Raw genomic sequence first — 16,886 nt, 5'->3', positions numbered from 1 at the left:
TTATTTATACTAATATGTATGAAATTTAAAAAAAAAAAATTCACATATCTCGTTTATAATATAAACGAGATAAATTCATAATTATCTTATTTACACTGTAAATAAAATATATGTATTATTATAAAAATTTCACGAATATCAATTTAATTTTTATTTTTAAGTTAATCCAATTTTTTTTAAATTGAAAATTTTTGCAAATTGTCTCTCTAATATAATTTAATTTTATACAATGATATCAATTTTAATTTTTTTTAATCTAAAACGAGTGATTTGAAATTGTCCATTTAAAACTAATATATTATTTTCTTAAAAATCAAGCCATTATAAATTTATCTGATTTACACAGTATTTGTTTATGTTTACACTATAAACAAGATAAGATATGACTCTGATTGGCTTTATCTCGTTTACAAACGAGATTCGTGTATAATAGTTTCGTTACATTATAAATGAGATATGTAACAAAAATCTAAAAACGTAAAGTGTTCAAAATATCTATTTCAGTAAATAAAATAATTAAAATATTTATTAAAAAAAAAAATCTTTCTCGTTTGGTGTATAAGCTACCTAATTTTATTGTAGCATTCTTCATGTGCAATTTGTATTTGCATGTTGTGCTGTATTTCTTGATAAAAATTTTCTTTAGCCTTCATAAGAATTTTAAAAAGATAAAACATGTTAAATTAAAAACAAAATGCACTATTAGACATTTTCTTAACCACTTTTGCACTAAAATTATGGTAGCTCTTTGATAAACAATTTTAAAATGATACTGCCCCTTTTTTTTTTAATTCCCAAAAGCAAGAGAAAAGAGAAAAAATCATACTTGACACACGTAAAATTTTCTAGTGTCACAAGAGAATAAAGCATATTTATTGAAGTGATCACCGCTATTATCATATATCCCTTACAAGAATCTATCTTATTTAAAATGTATATTTAGCTAAGACCAAAAGAGAAAATTGATCATGTTAACTCTTAGTGTTTTAGAATTATTGTTCTCCTGCCACTAATCTTAGAATTTTTTTTAAATAATTATGCTATAAATGTCTAAATTGTTGCAGTGATATGTTGGAAAAATAGTTAATTTTACAGCTTAATAAATTGTTTCTTTGTTGTCTACTAATTATTGATTTTAATTTAGATACTGCTAAATAAATTTAAAAAATACATTTAATTAGATAATTACATTATCATTTTTAAAAATATTGCACAAATAAATCTAAATAGAGTTGTACCTATTAACTACATCATTCATATCCTTTTTATTGTCATCACAGAAGTATATATTCGCATTAACTTCAATTACAAACACAGGACTTATACCACTAATATAGAACAGGATGAACAACAAGAATAATGGCTATAACAACATAGAATCTAACCTACATAAAAATAGTATGAAAGTTAAACAACATAGAATAAACTAAATACTAAACAGTTATTTTCTATAAGACACTGACGTAGACATACCGACATTGAATATTATTAAGTTCTAGACAACTGATTACTTTTTCAAAAAAATTAAATAGGATTTTTTTATAAAAAAATTAAATCAAATAATTGTGTAAAAACACTGACTTTTACTTGACATATATTTGAATGCAAGCAACTTTACATGAATGAATAATTTGACCAAATAAAGTTAACCAATGTTCACGTCTTAATAAATAATAAACACAACTACAATAAAAGATATAATCATTTAAAAGTGATTAAATTTTCACATATCTTAAAAAGGCTTTACTTTTGCAAATTGGAAGACAACCACAGATAGCTGTTGGTTACCTGTTGTCGCAAAATTATTGTTCCGGTCGCCATTTCTCTAAATATAGCAACATTAAGCTTTAAACGGCAGAGAGAACATATTTTATAGAAATTAAAAATACAAAATAGCTTGTATAAATATATTAGTTGTTGAGTAAGGACATAAAAAAAAACACACCTGATATTCTCAATTTGAATGACCAACATGTTAATAGTTTTGCTATCATTTATATATTGCTTCTCACCCTCTATATATACTGATCATAGTTTTAAGAGAAAATATTTAGTTTGGTCCCTAAAGTTACACTCGAGTTTTAATTTAGTCATTAAAATTTCAATTGCCACAATTTAGTTCCTGAACTTTTTAAATTTTAATTATGTTAGTCCCTACCGTGGTTTCCGTCACAGAGTCAATTGAAAAGTTTGGAGATGAGGCAATTAAAACTTTAAGGACTAAATTGAGACTCGAGTTAGGAACCAAATTGAGTATTATCTCTAATTTTAACGTTGTCTAAAAAAAATCAAAAAGAGGATTGTACACAAATTATCTGAATAAAATAAAAATCAATTTATATACTATGCTATGAACCACATACTCACCAACCAAAAAAAAGTGTTAAGGAAAATAATTTATAATTTTTTCTTAAAAGAACCAACTTAATACCATGTAATGGTATTACATTACAGAAAGAGAGTCTCATAGTAGTCTATGTTTGAAAAAATAATTTAAAAAAATATGTTGTTGTGCAGTATAATTTATAGTTGTTGCTAACTTCAAAATACGCAAAAACATACACAATTTCTTCTGATAACAATGATCCAAATACATATATTAGATATCAGATCTCATATCTTTATCTATAGAAGCATGAATAATTATTTTCTACTTTTTTACAAAACAAAATATTTTATTATTTATTGTCTATACATAATAACAATAAAGTTCAATTAAATAATTAAAGAAAAATTCAATAAAATACAATAGAGATTAAATATATCATTTCTTTCAACAAAAATAAAGAAAAAACAAACTTAACACCCAAAGGCAATAAAAAATAACACAAAAGCAGCAAATGGTTTGAAACCTCAACATTAGAACTAAACCCTTAAATGCTCAAATACAATATATCCAATTCATTTTATACCAATAAGAGCAAATTCGGGCTAAGAATGTGAAGAGCTCATTTTTATTTAACAAAAAAAAAAAGCAAATATCCACATTAATATTAACAATAAGCAAAGAAAAAATATTGTGACAAAATATTGGTTAAAAGGTTCTTTTCAGTTATTAATTTACAAAAATGCTATTGATATACCAAAATAAAAATTAGTTACCAATATATTTGTATATAAATATATGTGTGGTTTAATTTATTTTTAATGTGAATTTATATTTAACATGTATTTTATACTAATAATTGACTTTACTGATTGATTTTAGTGTATACTTAACATAATCGATTTATTTATATTGCGTATAAGATGACAAAAGTGTATTGAAGATTCTTGTAGGTAAATTTGTATAGAGAGTAGAGACGGCAAATTAAATAACTTATGAAGATGAAACAGTTAATTACATATAGATCCAATTTAAAATGAACCATGTACTCTTTCATAATAGTTTAATAAAAAAAAATTGGATCACAAACCAATTAAATAATCCAAACTTTTGCGACTTTCATTACTCTAATAGAAATAAAGAAACATTTCATAATAGAAATTTAAAAATTTCATTTGACATTTAGATAAAAATACATTCAAAAAAAATAAAGAGAAAAAGACAAATTGATCTCTAATTTTTTGATCTGTAAATATTTAATTAAGTCTCTGAAAATTTAAAAATATATTTAAGTTCCTCATTTCTTCAAAATTTGGACACATTGATTCCTGTGTCTAATTTGTTCCATTTTAAAAACCCTCTCACGTGTGCATCCGTATCAATCAGGTCAGTACAATAGAAGTCTCGTTTAATTTTTCTGTTAGATCTGACAAACCCAAATAAACATGAGGGATCAATATGTCTAAATTTTGAAGAGGTCAAAGACTTAAATGTATTTTTAAATCCTTGAAGATTTAAAGATCTGCAGATCAAAAGATCAAGGATCTATTTGTCATTTTTTCAAAAGTAAAAAAAAAGTAAATAAAATAATAGAACATATCCAAATTATTAAATAAAAAATTAAAAAAAAAATTAACTTCACCAACTAAGAACATAAAAATCTGAAAAATTAAGATCAATTAATAGTCAATAATTAAGGCAATAAATAAAGTCATAACAACTCAAAATACAGCTATTCAATTATCACGTACCAAATAAAAAAAAAAAGACATATACACACTAAAAAAAATTTATATTATGGAGACTCAAAAACATCATTAAAAATCATAGAGAACACATATAGTAATTATTATAGAAAATTATGATTTATGAATTTTGCATCATGAAATTTTTATACATAAAATTAGATTTACCTGCTCAATTATCAATACCATTTCAATGGAATTAATGGATTTAGGTTCCCTAAATTCGACCAAAGTTTGATCAGTCTAATATGAAATTTTTAACATTTTGTTGGTGGTGCAATAATCTCCAAAGAATTATACTATCTAGCCGTTTTTTCTGGTGAACAAAGATTAAAAACATATGTAAATTCTAGAAAGAAAATAATCTAGTAAGACACACATAAAAAGACAAAAGTTTCATACCTTTTATACTATCTGAGAACTAAGGAGTATATTTTCAGGTAAAAAATTTTAAAATTAGGTTATATCTAATTACATCTAAAATCATGGATCCTCCGTAACCTAAAAGAAAAAGAAATATGAATTGATGATTCACAAAGACAAAAAAAAAAAATTTAAATTGAAAATAAAATATATATTTTTTTATCATAAATTTTTGCTAATCAAAACATATAAAATAAAAAAAATAAAAAAAATTAAGATATGTGAAAAAAGAGTAAGAAGAGCAAAAAAAAAAAAAAAAACATGCCAAACAAAATTTCACCCTTACATAATCAAAGTGATTTTTTCTCTAATATAAAGCCACGGTTTTCTTTTTTCTTCACCACATTTTTCTATCAAACATTATAAACACGATATCTTTAATTATTCATTTGATGAATTAATTAAAAAAAGTATAAATTTATTATTAAGATTAGTCAAATATGAACCAACACACATTAAACCGCTTTTTTTTTTTCGATTCAACCGAACCATAAACATATACATCATCAGGAACCTAACCATGATTAAAGCCCTAATCTTCTTCATTCTTTCTCTGATAACCAAAACAGAGAGAAGCCTCCTCCCAACCAAGGTTACACCTCTTGGTTTCCTCATATGATAATGGGCTTTGGTTAGGTGTTCTCTGGAGGAAGAACCACGAAACTCTCTTCACCACCTCACTCCACTTCTTTTTCTCCTATTTATACGCCCACCGCTTCTACTGGGTCTCCCTTTTTCAACGCAAGAAACAGAAGGCAGCAAAGAGAGGGAGAGAGAGAGCAGAACCAAGACGGAAAGAAGGAGAGACAGGACGAGTTCCTCCACTTCTTCTTCTACTTATATGAGTGCTTGCTTCATCTGGGTCATCACAGACACTCACAAACAGAAAAAAGAAAAGAATGAAACGGAGCTGAGGGAGAAGAGAGGAGTGACTGAAACTTCAATTTTGTGTGTCTAGGATTTTTAATTCAAAGAAGAAGCAGAAATAGAATTTTGAACTTCAAAAGAGGTAAGGGTTTGAATGTTTAGAAGGATATGTTTGTGACTGATTGATGGTGCTGTTGGTGAATTGTAGGTTTGATAATGTTACTTGGGGTTTTATGTTGCTATGTGCAGAATTTACTTGAAGGCTAAAGGCTATATTTTATGATTGAATTAGTTGGTAGTATGAGCTGTTGTGCTTGAGATGGGTTCTGTTATAACTAAATCCAGTTGAATGATGATGAATGATGATTTATTATGTGATTGAATGATAAAAAGTGCATGTGGAAATTATGTTTTTAACATGATGCAGAAAAATGAATGTTCACTTGTGTATAAGCACTTGAAAACTTAGAAAATATCGAATCTGGATTGTTGGGGCAGTGCTAATTACTCTAGCAACTTTGGTTAGTCACAAGAAAGTTGGAATTATGGTTTTAGAGGAATTTTAGGCTTAAATATAAGTTTTGGTATGTGAGGTTGTTGGAATTACTTGATGCAGAATTTCTGCATACTTGGCAGCAGAACGAATGACTTTCTGGGAGCAGGCCAGACCTAATTTTTAGATGAAATTATTTTTCTGTAAAATATCAGTATGTCTTGAATATGCCATAAACATTTCATGGAATTTGGCCAAGCGGTTTGGAAGATATGAATTTTTGAAGTTTAGTGGTTGTTGCAGATTTTTTTGGTTTTCTAGTTCTACAGCACCAACTTCCAGATGCTATAACTTTTAATTTAAACAGAATTTTGAGTTGATTTCAAAAGAATTTTAAAGATCTATCAATCTATTTTAAGTGAGTATAAGTTTTATGTTCATATCTATTTTGTAGACTTAGATAAGTCACTTGGAAGGTCGGTTGTTTGCTGGAAACTCTGAACTGGTTTATGAAAACAGGGCTCCACTTCCAATTGATAATTAATGAATCAAATGAAGTTATATGAACTTGAAACTTGTGGATTCTTAAACTTAGGGATATTGACTGTAATCTCACCAAAATTTAGGAGCAACGGATTAGAATTGAAATTATTATGAATTTTATAAAGACACTGCTGCTTGCTGTTTTTCTGAATCTTTACAAGTGCAGTACCAGAATTTTAAAACCATGTATAAAATTCAATTCTAATCCAAATGCAGTAAAATATAATTCAAAGTAAAGGTTAGAATCTCTAGAGTTACTTTGATAAGAGAGATAGTCCGTGCGTAAGCTTTCACAACATAAAAACAACATAACAAGACAGCAAGGTGCTGTTCCTACAAACCTAGAATAACAGTCTTCGTTTTTCCTCAATAGTTGGAGATAGACTGCCCAGAAAAATACGATTTCTAAAATTTTAGAAACTTGAGTTCAATATAAACATGTGGACATAAAGTTTGCGTGAATCTGAGTCCGTTTGTGATATTAATCGTTAGATTGAAAACCGGTCGCCAAAAAGGTATTAAGCTAAACAAGCTAAGAAGTGAATAAGAATGCAAGTTACCCCTAGGAAGGTTAAAGTTAAAAGGGTGATGCGGACGTATGCTTAGTAATATGGTGATGTGGAGGTATGCTTAGTTATGTGGTGATGCGGAGGTATGTACATTTATAAGGTGATGCGGAGGCATGATGAAAAGACAGGAAATAAGAAACAATGAATGAAAAGGATAGTTGAATGTTATTTGTTTGACTGGGCCTTTGTGCCAAACTGCTAATGCAGAAGTGTCCGCCTGACTGATAGCCTAAGATTGCTAATGCGGGAATGTCTGTCTAACTGATAGCATATTGTATGTTGAATGGGCCTTTGTGCCAAATTGTTAATGCGAAAGTGTCCGCCTAACTGATAGCCTGAGATTGCTAATGCGGAAATGTTCGCCTAACTGATAGCACTGTTTCTTACTATGATACACATTAAAATGTTATTATGATGAGGCCTAACTGACACGGGTAACCGTGATGCCAAGGTGTCTAACTGACACAGTAAAGGAACCATATTCGGGGTTCACCCCGAGTAACGTCGGGTTGCGGGTAGATGATGAGCGGATATTTTATACGCTTTTTGGGGATAATTTCATATAGTTTAGAGTATGTTTTAGTTAGTTTTTAGGAAAAATTCATATTTCTGGACTTTACTATGAGTTGTGTGTTTTTCTGTAATTTCAGGTATTTTTCTGGCTGAAATTGAAGGAGCTGAGCAAAAATCTGATTCAGGCTGAAAAAGGACTGCTGATGCTGTTGGATTCTGACCTCCCTGCACTCAAAGTGGATTTTCTGGAGCTACAGAACTCGAAATGGCATGCTTCCAATTGCATTGGAAAGTAGACATCCAGGGCTTTCCAGCAATATATAATAGTCCATACTTTGCACAAGGATAGACGACGTAAACTGGCGTTCAACGCCAGTTCTCTGCCCAATTCTGGCGTCCAGCGCCAGAAAAGGATTAAAGAGAATCCTGGAACGGACAGTAAGTATCCGTAGAAAGGATTGGGCAAGGAGCTTGGATGATTCTCTGTGGGCTTACAGAACAGCATTCAAGACCCGTATAGGGACCTCTCCATACCAACTTGTGTATGGTAAGGCATGTCACTTGCCCGTGGAACTGGAACATAAGGCCTACTGGGCAACCAGATTCCTAAACTTAGATGCCAAATTAGCAGGAGAAAAATGATTGCTCCAGCTAAATGAGTTAGAGGAATTCAGATTCACAGCTTTCGAAAATGCCAAGCTTTATAAAGAAAAATAAAAAAAGTGGCATGACAGAAAGCTGTCATCTAGAATCTTTGAACCAGGACAGAAGGTTCTGTTGTTTAACTCTAGACTCAGGCTGTTCCCCGGGAAACTGAAATCCCGGTGGAGGGGACCATACGTGATTACAAGTGTGTCACCATATGGTTATGTGGAGCTTCAAGATATTGATTCTGATAAGAAGTTCATTGTCAATGGACAGAGAATCAAGCATTATCTTGAGGGCAACATTGAGCAAGAATTCTCAAGGCTGAAGCTAGATTAAAAGCTCAGCAAGGTCCAGCTTAAAGAAGTAAAGAAGCGCTTGCTGGGAGGCAACCCAGCCATGGGGCAACAATCCTCTAAGCATTTTGCCCTATTTTTATTTTTATTTGTTTATATAAAGTTCACTGACACTAAGGTAAATAATCATTTGCATAAGTTTACAGGGTTACAGAAGGAATCTACACACAAAACAGAGATAGGGAGCTTACTGGCAAGGCCATTTTGGGCGTTCAGCGCCCAAAATAGGCATCCAGTGGGCGCTGGACGCCAGTAAGGATAGCTATCTGGCGTTCAACGCCAGAAAAGGGCAACAACTGGGCGTTGAACGCCCAGGATAGCAGCAATTGGGCATTGAACGCCCAAAACAGGCAGTGTTTGGGTGTTCAAACGCCAGGATGGTGGGGAGGAGCTCTCCTTCTACCCATCTCCTTCTTTTTCTTTTGCTTGAGGACAAGCAAAGCTCTAAGTTTGGTGTGCTTATCCGTGATCACTAAGATCATGGCCCCTAAAGGAAAACAACCCACTCCAAGAGGAGCAAGGGCGTGATTTAAAGGAACTGAAGCGCCAGAAATTCTCTCTTGAAGGACCAAGCACCTCACAGACTAGAGGAACATCCACTTCCCAAACCTCAAGGTTGTTGAGTTATAATCTTAGCCTTAACTCTGTGATAACTGTTCTTATTTTAATTTTACCTTAGGAGTCATATAGTAGTAATTAGTATCTATTTTGATTTTATCTCCAATTAAGCTATAGTTTATTTTTCTCATCATCATTAAACATGAATAAAATAGTAGATCTTTTGAATAAGAAGCAAAAAAATCTCGAGTTTAAATAAAACAAATTCTAATTGGGTAAATGTGGTGGCAATGCTTTCTGTCTTCTGAATGAATGCTTGAACAGTGCATATGTCTTTTGAATTTGTTGTTTAAGACTGTTAAATATGTTGGCTCTTGAAAGAATAATGAACATGAGACATGTTATTGATAATCTGAAAAATCATAAAAATGATTCTTGAAGCAAGAAAAAGCAGCAGAGAACAAAGCTTGCAAAAAAAAAATAAATAAATAAAAAAATAAAAAATAAAAAAATAAAAAAAAGCAAGCAGAAAAAGCCAATAACCCTTAAAACCAAAAGGCAAGGGCAATTAAAAAGGATCCCAAGGCTTTGAGCATCAGTGGATAGGAGGGCCTAAAGGACTGAAATCCTGGTCTAAGCGGCTAAACCAAGCTGTCCCTAACCATGTGCTTGTGGCGTGAAGGTGTCAAGTGAAAACTTGAGACTGAGCGGTTGAAGTCAAGGTCCAAAGCAAAAAGAAGAGTGTGCTTAAGAACTCTGGACACCTCTAATTGGGGACTTTAGCAAAGCTGAGTCACAATCTGAAAAGGTTCACCCAGTTATGTGTCTGTGGCATTTATGTATCCAGTAGTAATACTGGAAAACAAAGTGCTTAGGGCCACGGCCAAGACTCATAAAGAAGTTGTGTTCAAGAATCATCACACTGAACTAAGAGAATCAATAACACTATCTGAATTCTGAGTTCCTATAGATGCCAATCACTCTGAGCTTCAATGGATGTCCAACATATTCTCCATTACTACACAACAAGTAACTTTTAATTTATGCTCTACTGGTTATTCATAATTCAACTGATAAACATAATTGATTTCCTGACTAAGATTTACAAGATAACCATAGATTGCTTCAAACCAACTGGGATTCTGGGATTCGACCCTTACTCACGTAAGGTATTACTTGGACGACCCAGTGCACTTGCTGGTTAGTTGTGCGAAGTTGTAAGAGAGTAATGTGAACAGTAACATTACAATTTCGTGCACCAGTAGACAACCGATGCATGAGCTCATGGCCTGCATTAGGAACATGCATGCATCATAAATTGTTTGCACATTTGATTGTGATTGTTTACTGTTCATTCTTTCTGCGATGTGCCATCTGCTTCTTATTAATTCTCTATTTTCTGATTCTTGTCTGTATTTTAAGATTATGACGTAACTTTCTCAAAGCTTAGAATAAGATAATAGAGTTGAGAATAATAGTCATAGAGAATAGCATGAGAACGACATTCATCCCAAAAAAAGATGCCAAGAAAGAGTTATGTCAGAGCCCACGATACGGAAGTAGCCGAGAGACTTAGTAAGCGAGTTATTACGATAAAGCCAAAACTCTAGGTTTCACGAGAGAGATGCGCTTTCATGATGTCACCTTACTGGGAACCATATAGGTTCTCACCCCTTCTTTTTCCCTTCCCCCACAGATGGAAGATCCAGACTTGATCGCTGCCACAGGAGTTATATTCAGAGAGGCACCAGAGGAGCACGTGTTGTCGGACCCTACAGAAGATGCTCGAAACTAGTCTTGAGCTGATGGTTGAAAACTTGTGTCTCGACGGTAGAAAGAATGTACGATAGATGATATTCATTCCTTAGACTTTGCTTTCCCTCACTTCTGTAGCATTTTTGAGGGATAGGACTTGAAGATGTTCATGGTTTTATTAATAGATTTGTTAAAAAAAATATATATATATGATAAAAATAAGTTAACATACGCGATTCCGTTAGTACGAAAGGTGCATATGTAGTAAATAATATCGAGTCTAGAGTTTTATAGGGCTACTGGGAAGTAACACCTGACGATTGGCAGTGATCCGGACCTGTCGAAAATTGGGTTGTTACAGAAAAAAAGAGGAAGAATGAGCTGAAAGAAAAAGTTAGCCGAGAAGAACTCCAACAATAAAAAAGTAATGAAAAAGAGAAGAAGCACCCAAAATTTCAATCCTGTAGTGGTGCTTTTGTTTTGGGCTTTTAAGGCCATTCTTTATAAAAAAAAAAACCGACAAAATTAGTGTAATTATTGCAGTTAATTATTATAATAACATTATTATAATCGGATAGCCCCTAATCAGTCCAATTTCGTGTCAGGAAGAATCATACATGATAACATTATAATTGCAAAGGAAATGATGCTTGACATGAAGAAAATGAAAGGGAGAAAAAAAATTCATGGCAATAAAAATTGATTTTGAAAAGGCTTATGATCGCCTAAATTGGAATTTCATCAATGCTTGTTTGGAGGAATTTGGAGTGAGCAACAATTTTTGCCAAATTATAATGGCGTGTGTAAGCACAGTAACATACAAAATCATTTGGAATGGTAGCAAAACGGAAGCTTTTGAACCCTCAAGAGAGATATGACAAGGAGATCCTTTATCACCTTACCTGTTTGTGATCACTATGGACAAGCTCTCACAAATAATAGAAGAAGAAGTAATGAGGGAATACTGGATTCCTATGAAAGCAGGTAGAGATGGGCCTAGCATATCTCACCTCCTTTTCGCTGACGACTTACTGCTGTTTGCAGAAGCTAAGGAGGACCAAATGGAAAAAATTATGAAAATCCTTAATAGATTTGGTGAAGTATCAGGTCTGAAGATAAATGCTAAAAAAAATCAATTGTTTTCTCTAAGAACGTGGATCATAATGAAAGGGGCAGAATCCTCAGCAGTAGCGGTTTCAAAGAAATGCCACATCTGAGAAGGTACTTGGGAGCCATGTTGAGCAACACCAGAAAAAGAAAAGAAAATTTCAAGGGAACCATTGATAGAATTAAAGTGAAATTAGGAGGATGGAAAACAAATTGTCTCTCCCTTGAGGGAAGAATTACCTTAGCCCACTCAGTCATTAGCCCTACACTAAATTTTGACATGATGCATACTCAAATCCCTAAAGGAATCTGCCAAGAGGTGGAAAAGATTCAAAGAAAATTCATATGGGGAGAAAACACAGACAATAGGAAGATTCATGTTGTTAGCTGGAAACTCATTTGTCAACCAAAAAGGCTTGGAGGATTGGGGTTCAGAGATCTATCCAAGATGAATGAAGCGTTTCTGGTTAAGATCCTGTGGAGAATTGTTACAGAGCAAGAAGCTCTCTGGGCTAGAGTTCTCATTAGTAAATATGGCAGGGGGCTTAACCTCAAGCAAAATATCAGCAGTAGAAAATCAGATTCCGCTCTTTGGAAAAACCTTGCAAAAATAGGGGACATCTTCTATCAAAATATTTTCTATGCTATAGGGAATGGAAGATCGGCTAGAGTTTGGAAGGATAATTGGGCTAAGGGAATTAATACTTTAACGAATTACAGCCTCAGTCCTATAAATGAAGACCAAAAAAAAAAAAAAATAGTTTCAGAAATCTCTAATGGAACAGGTGAATGGAATTTTCAGTGGCTACATAGTCATTTATCAGAGGAAATTATCAAAAAAATTACAGCCATCATGCCTCCTTTGGAAGAATTGGGAGAGGACAAAATCATGTGGAACCTCACAAATTTAGGAGAATTCTCAATCACAAGCACATATAACATGTTAGCGCAACATACAATCACTCAAGATCACACATGGAAAATAATATGGGGATGGAAAGGACCTCAAAAAATAAAATTTTTATGTGGCTTACCTCCCATTCTAGGCTGATGACATCAGCTAGAAGAAGAAGATTGTTGGGAACCTGTGACAGCTGCCATCGATGCGAAGGAGTGACAGAAAACATAATTCACGTCCTTAGAGATTGCCCAGCCGCTTCACGCCTATGGACTCGATTAATAAACCCAAGATAGCTTTAAAGTTTTTTCAGAGCTCCCTTCGATGCATGGTTGAGATGGAACCTTACATCCGATCTGAGCAGCAACCCCAATGAAAACTGGATTACCATCTTCATGGTGACTTGCTGGTGGATGTGGCGGTGGCTAAACAAAGAAATTTTCAACTCTCCCTTCCGAAGACCTAATGACGTAGAAAGAATAATTCACTCATATGTCTCTGAAATCTCCCAAGCTTTTAAAAAGGAGAATTTGATCAAATCAAGGAGAAACTGAATTGAGAGGCACATCTCTTGGACACCACCAATGGAGGGATGGATCAAAATCAACAGAGATGGAAACTCATTGGGGAACCCAGGAATAGCGGGATGTGGAGGAGCATTGAGGAATAGCGACGGGAGATGGGTTGCAGTTTTGCAGTTAATTTGGGACACTGTACAGCTTACCAAGCAGAACTTTGGGGTGTACATCACGACTTAAAAACTGCTTGGAATTTGGATTTTAAGAAAATAGAAATTGAAATTGATTCTAGATCAATATTCGAAGTACTAAAAAGGGGGAAGTATAATCAAGAGCATTCTAATCCTATCCTCAGAAGCATATTTGTGTGGATAAACAAACAGTGACAAGTGACTATTAAGCACATACACTCTAAGAGAAGGAAATAGAGTGGCACATTGGATTACAAAAAGGAGCACTAGCAAAGAGTTGGAATACCATTTTATTGACAACCCACCCATAGAACTTAAAATATTCAGGCCGATGATTTCACAGGGGCTATCATACCCCGTTTTGTCTATGAATTGTAATTTTTTTTCCTTTTGGGGCTGTTAAGCCCCTTACTTTACCACAACAAAAAAAAAATTATTCTACATTAATTCATTTGATCCACGTTATTATATATGATTTAGGAAAAAAATAAATCAACCTAATACATAAAAAATGTAGCAACCAAACTAAAACTAATTTTAATATAAGACGTCATTTCATCAATTGATATCATTAGTCATTCTTAAAATTTTAACAATAAATATAACATTTATCAAATTAAATAACTAATTTAAATAATACAAACGTATTTAAAGCGAAATGGCATCAATATTATCATCGAATTATTATAATTTTAGGCTCAATAATCTATTGAAAACATTAACAAAAAATTTGCCGATAATTAATATCAGACTAAAAAATTTCGTCAGTAAAAATTTTTCGACGCTGTTCATACCATTAATTACAGAACAACATAAATTTCAAGATAACAAGCACTTTTTTTATAGTGATGGAAAAAATATACAATTTGATTAACCTAAGTTATGACAAATATGTGGTGACAATTTGATTAACCTAAATTATAGAACAAATAAAATAATTTCAATTAAAATTATAGAAAGAAAATAATCGAGTAAGACATACACAAAAAAACAAAAGTTTCATACCTTTTATACTATTTAAGAACTAAGAAAGAGTATATTTTCAGGTAAAGAATTTTAAAATTAGGTTATATCTAAATACATCTAAAATCATAGATCCTTCATAACCTAAAAAAAAGGAAATATGAATTGATGATTCACAAAAACAAAAAAAAATTTGAATTAAAAATAAAATATATTTTTTAGTGTCCTTCTGGCGTTAAACACCCAGAATGGTGTCCATTCTGGCGTTTAACGCCCAAAATTCTACCTTTTTGGGCGTTTAACGAATTAAAACATATAAAAAAAATCAATGAAAAAAAAGCTTAATCAACATGTTGAGCAAGAAAAAGAAAATCTACTAAAAAAAAAGCAAGAAAAATAAAATTAATAAAAACTGGACAAAAAAGATTGAAAAAAAGAGGAAGAATGAGTTGAAAGGAAAAATTAGCCGAGAAGAACTCCAAAAATGAAAAAGCAATCACCCAAAATTTGAGTTAATACTCAAAATGACCTCTGAAATTTGACCTCCAATTCAATTTAACTCTCAAATTATCAATTGACCCAAATTGTACCTTGAAATTTTAACGCGTGCCTCAAGTTGGTCATTCCGTCCATTTTCGTCACCGAAAAGCTGACCTGGCACAATTAAATGACCTCGTTTTGCTATTTGTTCCAAAATGACGTCGTTTTACTCTCCCTCTTCTTCCTCCTCCTCAAGCAGTCATGACTTCTCTCCAACCCATTTTTAGTCATCAAGTAATCATCATCACCTTCATCTACACAGACATGAGCAATTGCTTCATTCACAACAAACACAACCTCTTCTACTTCCTCTATTTCACTTCAAACTGATTCTTAATTATTATTATTATTATTATTATTATATTATTATTATTATTATTGAAAAAGAATGAGGGATATGCGAGGTTTTGGTGTAACACTACAACCTCAACTCACCCTCTTTCTTCATCAAGAGTCCCCTCCACATTCTCAAAGCCATTGATGTCAGAACCAGTGACCCTTCCCCCATTGACCACATCGCCGCCCCCACCTCGGACCCACTACCATCGTGAACTACCATCGTGAGTGTTGCTCCACTTTTCTTCACTTTTTCTGCATTGCATTCACATATAGAAAATAAAAAAGCTTTTCATGTAATTGAAGTGGCTTATTCAGAGATTGATTATCCCGGCAGTGGTGGAAGGATGTTGTAGGAGCTTCTTGTTGGTTTGTTTGAATTTGGCACTATAGAAATTTGACCCCCTACAGTGATGAAGAAATAGGAAATTAGGTTTTTGAAAAATGACGTCGTTTTTCTTGTGTCACTGCCAGGTGTCAAATAAATTTATCATGTCATTTTTCCGGTGACGAAAATGAATGGAAGGGCCAACTTGAGGCACATGTTAAAATTTCAGGGGATAATTTAAATCAGTTAAAAATTCGAGAGTTAAATTAAATCGGAATCGAAATTCAAGAATCATTTTGAATATTAACTCTCCAAAATTTCAATCCTGTAGTGGTGCTTTTGTTTTTGGGTTTTTAAGGCCCTTCTTCATAAAAACAGCCGACAAAATTAGTGTAATTATTGCAGTCAATTATAATAATAACAAATTATTCTACATTAATTCATTTGATCCACATTATTATATATGATTTAGGACAAAAATAAATCAACCTAATACATAAAAGTATCCACCAAACTAAAACTAATTTAATATAAGACGTAATTTCATCAATTGATATCATTAGTCATTCTTAAAATTTTAACCATAAATATAACATATATCAAATTAAATAACTAATTTAAATAACACAAACGTGTTTAAAGCGAAATGGCACCAATATTATCATCGAATTATTATAATTTTAGGCTCAATAATCTATTGAAAATACTAAAAAAAAATTCGCCGATAATTAATATCAGACTGAAAAATTGTCAGTGAAAAATTTTTGACGCTGTTTATACCGTTAATTACAGAACAACGATAAATTCCAAGGTAACAAACATTTTTCTTATAGTGATGGGAGAAATATACCATTTGATTAACCTAAGTTATGACAAATATGTTATGACAAATTCGTGGTGATAATTTGATTAACTTAAATTATAGAACAAATAAAATAATTTCAATTAAAGTTAACAGAAATAATTAAAAATAAGATTAAAAAATTATTTTAATTAAATATTTGAATAAATTAAATTATCATTAAAATAAAAAAATGATAGCGACATTTTAGTTTAATATAAATTAGAATAATATAATTATACAATAATAAAGATAGATAAAATTAGACCAAATTCATTATTTCATTGTTTTATACAGGAGACAATGATTTTTTTATTAAATTAATTTATATTTATTACATTCAATTAAAATAAGTAACAAATGATTTAATT

At 32.0% G+C, this 16,886-nt stretch overlaps 1 protein-coding gene across 1 annotated transcript in view; it reads left to right on the top strand.

Moving 5' to 3' along the window:
* LOC110263460 (diphthine--ammonia ligase-like) overlaps positions 1 to 16,886 on the top strand; it is a 35,997-nt gene that overhangs the window by 17,675 nt on the left and 1,436 nt on the right. The window lies entirely within an intron of this gene.

Source organism: Arachis ipaensis, chromosome B06 (assembly GCF_000816755.2).
Source record: "Arachis ipaensis cultivar K30076 chromosome B06, Araip1.1, whole genome shotgun sequence".
NCBI classification, from domain to species: domain Eukaryota; kingdom Viridiplantae; phylum Streptophyta; class Magnoliopsida; order Fabales; family Fabaceae; genus Arachis; species Arachis ipaensis.
The sequence above is the reverse complement of the archived record's forward strand: the minus strand, read 5'-3'. Positions and strand labels throughout refer to the sequence as shown.